Below are 5,627 nucleotides of genomic sequence, written 5' to 3' on the forward strand. Positions count from 1 at the left end.
GAGGGCCCAAGGATTTATCAATTGGGAAGAGGTCTAGATCCAGGCTTTCGGGTGGCCCCCGGTACCACAGCCCAGCGCTCAATCGTTCCCGGGGTATGCAGTGCACTTCCCGGCACAGTCCTATGTCGCGCCCCCGATCGCCCCGGGACCGGCCGTTACGCCCGGAATCACCTACACCCCTACGATGTACGGTCCTGTCACTTCGGGATATGCCCCGACCCAATCCACCCACTTCTTCGGATTTGAAGTCGCGCTGGCAGGGCACAGCGTCGCCCCTGTCGGGGCTCAACATTCACAAGCGGGAGTGACAGAAGCAAGCGTGAACCCCTCCCGGGGGAAGCGATCTGGCAAAGGCCAGAGCTGGCCCGAGCCGATCAAGAAGGGAAAAAGGGGCTACGAGCTCAATATTCAGAATACACCAATCTGGTGGACACCAGGGAGAACATCTACCTGGCCACAGAAAGGGCGGTTCACTACCGGAAGCCTAGCCCCATGTTCAAGGGGGGAAGGAATCCGAGAGATGCCAGCAAGAGGTGCGCCTATCATAAGGATGTAGGCCACACCACCTAAGAATGCTGGCAGCTCAAGGACGAGATCGAAAATCTCATCAAGCTAGGGCATCTCCACCAATGGGTCAGGATGCCCATGGGAGTCTCGGGCCTGTCAGCAGGCCCCGGACAACCCACGATCCCGGGAGCCCCCAGGGCATACCCACCTCAGGGAGGGTATGCGCAGGGACCGACGGCGCATGCCCCTCAGGGGGCCCCCGCCGCGCAAGCTCCCGGTCCTGGAATTCCTTACCCATCTGAGGCCGCACCCCCTCGAGTTGATGGGTATGTAGCCACCATCTCGGGCGGACCTCACCTGGGAGAACCGTCAAGGAACGACCAAAAGCGCTACCTGATCGAACTGGACCATGATCAGGAAGTATGCGCCCTTGTCCAGGTGCCGGCTAAGCGCCCGAAGTTGATGAACCTCCCCATCACCTTCACGGAGGACGACGCTCGCAACGTCCATTTCCTGCACCATGACCCGCTGGTCATAGATGCGCAAATCGCCAACAAGTTGGTGTCCCGTGTGTTGGTGGATCATGGGAGCTCCGTCAACCTCTTGTTCAAACCCACCTTCACCACCGTTGGCTTGACCGAAGTAGATCTAGCATCATGCCCGACCCAGGTCTACGGCTTCAATGGGGATGCACTACTCCCCATGGGGAAGATCCAGTTGCCCGTTACGTTGGGAAGCGAGTTGCAGCACTCCTTCAAGTTCTGCACCTTTGTAGTGGTGGACTGCCCCACCGCCTATAACGTCATTTTCGGCCGGCCCGCATTAGTAGAATTCGGTGCCATCACCTCTATCCGACATCTTTGCATGAAGTTCCCTTGCGACAACGGAGGGGTGGGTACTATCCGAGGAGATTAGAAGAGTGCCCGGAAGTGCTACCACGTGTCAGCCCAGCCAATCTATATGGTCCGAAACGAGCCAGTTGGGGACTTCATCGACCCGATTCCTCCCCCACCTACTGAGAGGGTGGTCTGGGAAGACCTGGACCCAAGGATAGGGGACGACCGCATCCTAGAACCAATGGACGAGAAAGAGGGGGTGTGCATCAGCAACACCGATCCAACCCAGGTCATCCAAGTCGGGAAAAATCTGCCAGCGGAAGTTCGGACCGCCATCAATGCCCAAGTTAAGGAGAATCAGGATATCCTAGCCTGGTCTCACTCAAACATGACGGGGATCGACCGCAACATCATCTGCCACGCGTTGAGTATTGAACCGAACGCAACCCCGGTCCGCCAGAAATGCAGGCCTTTGGGGACAGAGAGGGCCGAGGCCCTTAAGCTGGAAGTTGAGAAGCTGTCTTCAATCAACTTCATACACGAGGTTGTGTACCCCGTGTGCCTGGCCAATCCCGTCCTGGTCCCGAAACCTAACGGGACATGGAGAACGTGCATCGAATTCACGGATCTCAACAAAGCCTGTCCGAAGGATTGTTTCCCGCTGCCCAGGATTGACCAAATGGTGGATGCTACGTCCGGGTACGAGATCCTAAGCTTCATGGATGCTTACTCCGGCTACAATCAGATCTCTATGCATGTGGCAGACCAGGAGCACACTAGTTTCCAAACTGACAAGGGAATATACTGCTACATAGTCATGCCCTTCGGACTGAAAAACGCCGGGGCAACCTACCAGAGACTCGTCAATCGAATGTTCCGGACCCAGTTAGGGCGAAACATGGAGGTATACATTGATGACATGCTGGTCAAGTCCAAGACATCTGGGAAGCATGCGGAAGACCTGGCTGAAGCTTTCGCAGTCATTCGGAAGTACGGGATGAAGCTGAATCCCAAGAAGTGCACTTTTGGCGTGGCCTCTGGGAAGTTCTTGGGCTTTATAGTGAGCTTCCAAGGAATAGAGGCCAATCCGGATAAGATCAAGGCATTGATTGATATTCCCTCTCCCCGGAAGCACAAGGACGTGCAAAGCCTGACTGGGCGGATAGCCGCCGTAAGCCGTTTTGTTTCCAAAGCCACGGACAAGTGCATCCCGTTCTTTAACGTCCTTCAGGGAAGCCAGCGTTTCGAATGGTCAGTCGAGTGCGAAGAAGCCTTTCGGAAACTGAAAGAACACCTGGCCCAAGCTCCAATCCTGGCCAAACCGGTAGACGGGGAGCCTTTGTACCTATATCTGATCGTTACTGAGCACGCAATCAGCGCCGCGTTGGTACGAGAGGAGGAAAGGACGCAGCTCCCGGTGTATTACATCAGTAAGCGATTGTTGGACGCTGAGTCTCGGTATCCATTAATCGAAAAGCTGACCTTTTGCGTGCTGATGGAATCCCGAAAGCTCCGACCTTACTTCCAGGCTCACGCCATAAAGGTCCTGACCATCCACCCCCTGTTGTAAGTGTTACAGAAGCCCGAGTCATCGGGAAGACTCCTGAAGTGGGCCATGGAACTAAGTTAATTCGATATATCCAACGTCCCTAGAGTGTCCATCAAGGGACAAGCCCTAGCCGATTTCATTGTTGAATGTTCCGGAGTATCTCAGGAAGACAATGATCCCGAGGTCCCCGCGACGCCCGTCTGGAAGGTCTTCGTGGACGAGGCCTCGAATGAGAACGGGGCCGGGGTTGGGATCATCTTGGTGTCACCGTAGGGACACCAGTTACAAAATGCCCTTTGTTTCCAGTTCAAGGCATCGAATAACGAAGCGGAGCACGAAGCTGTCCTAGCTAGGCTGCGTTTGGCCCAGGAGGTAGGGGCAGCGAACTTGGAAATCTACAGCGATTCCCAGCTGGTTGTCAGGCAAATATCGAGGGAATATCAAACTAAAGGAGAGACCCAGATGAGAGAGATGTTGCAGACGTTCACAAAGCACTCCATCCGCAAGATCCCCAGAGAACAAAATGTCTTCGTGAACACACTAACAAAGCTGGCCACCGACGCCGAAGCAGAACTGACTGGGCTAGTCCCCGTCAACCACCTCCCCGTCCCAAGCATCAGGGCCCCCGCGGTCCACACTGTCGATCACTCCACATCTTGGATGGGACCGCTTATCCGTTATCTGACCGCTGGGGAGGTACCAGCCGACAGGGCCGCAGCTAGGAAGCTTCAGTACTAAGTCCACCGATATGTCATGATGGACGGAAAACTCTATCGCCGGGGGTTGTCCATGCCTTACCTAAGGTGTGTGTCTGGGACAAAGCTAAGCGCCATCATGTATGAAGTGCATGAAGGCTTTTGCGGAGATCATACGGCCGGGCCCAGTCTATCCAAGAAGATCCTGCGCCAAGGATACTTCTGGTCGACTGTGAAAAGAGATTGTATCGATTACGTCCACAAGTGCGAGCAGTGCCAGGGATATGTGAAGGTCCCGCGGGCCCCCCCAACTGAAATAACCTTGATGACTAGCCCCTGGCCCTTCGCGGTGTGGAGGATCGATCTGGTGGGATCGCTCCCAACCGGGAAGGGAGGGGTGAAGTATGCCATCGTGGCCGTGGACTACTACACCAAGTGGGTTGTGGTGGAGCCCATGAACACAATCACTTCCAAGAAGGCATTGGATTTCGTCATCAACAACATAGTGTGTCGGTACGGCCTCCCCTACAAAATTGTATCTGACAACGGGAAGCAGTTCGACAGCGCCCACTTCACGAATTTTTGCGAAAGACACGGCATCGTCAAGAGCTTCTTCGCGGTCGCCAGGCCCCAGGAAAACGGCCAGGCAGAAGCCGTGAAAATCCTGAAAGGGACGCTGAAGAAAAAGCTCCAGGCCTGCAAGAGCAAATGGTCCGAGGAGCTGTCCCGCGTACTGTGGGCTTACCGGATGACCGAGAGGACATCAACCGGCCACACTCCTTACTACATGGTCTATGGATGCGAAGCCGACATCCCCATTGAGATTACCATTCCGTCTCATCGAAGAGACACGTATGACCCCACCCATAACCACGCCTTACTCCAAGAATCGCTAGATCTCATCGAGGAGATCCGGGAGGAATCGCAGGTGCAGCTAAAGATGTACCAAGGCAAGATCGCACGACACTTCAACTCCAAAGTCAAAAGCTGAAAGTTTGGAACCGGCGACTTGGTCTTGCGAAGTGTCTACCCTGCTACTCAAGATCCGAGAGTGGGGGTCTGGGCCCAAATTGGGGGGGGCCATACGAGATCCAACACAGAATTATTAATGATGGACCCCCGTGCGGATGGGACGCTTCGAGATCTGTGCTGACACACTAGCCTAGGCCTAGCGACCCTTGAGATGGCTAGGTGACCTTTCAAGGTCGAGACCCATCCATGCAGCAGTCACCTGGTGACACGTGTACCCCTGCCACGAAGCTGGACTTAGGTAAACGTACCCGGACACTGGTAAATGGTCCGGGCCAAGCATACGGCCAACGTCACTGCCCTCTGTCACGGACCCACGATTCTAAGCAGGAACTGGGAAGGTAACCGTGGATTTTCTGGGAGCAAGGCAAGCCTCCACCTGGCGGCCCTCGGTGAAGGCTTGGGGGGTAAATGTTATCCCCATTTCCTGACGTGGGCCCGGGACGGTGGTCTAGGCCCATGGTTTGGCCGTTCAAATGTGGGCCCGGGAAAAGCCTACTTGGTATAGGAATATCCAAGGGGCACGGCCCTAGTGCGATTCTGGGCCCAGACGGTGTCCGGGATGGTGATCCAGGACAGTTGTCTGGGAGACGTACAGACAGCCCAGAATCCCATTGAAGTATACGTAAAATGGTCCCGGAGTCTGGTAAACGGTCCAGGCCTGTGATAAACGAAGAGGGACAAAGGTAAACGAACCCCGATCAAGTCATCTTCGGTTGGTAAGGAAAAGCATCTGTGACCCTGAAGCCGCCCCACGACACATGGGGGTTGTCCCCACTTTTCACCTGCTGAAAAGGCCACCTCGGGATTGCACGCCGTTGTTCCAGACCTGCACTGACACGTACTCTGACTGGTTTGGTCCCCTGAATCAGCCTCGAACTCGAAGTGTCCAGACCAAAAGCACCGTTTTGTCGGGCAAAACCCAGTTCTTAGGCCGCCCGATTGGGCCTTAATTAGTCTTGAATCTATGTATGTTTTATCTTTTATATTGGGCTTCCACCAGAGAAGCGA

This window comes from Humulus lupulus, chromosome 7, assembly GCF_963169125.1.
Source record: "Humulus lupulus chromosome 7, drHumLupu1.1, whole genome shotgun sequence".
Taxonomy (NCBI): domain Eukaryota; kingdom Viridiplantae; phylum Streptophyta; class Magnoliopsida; order Rosales; family Cannabaceae; genus Humulus; species Humulus lupulus.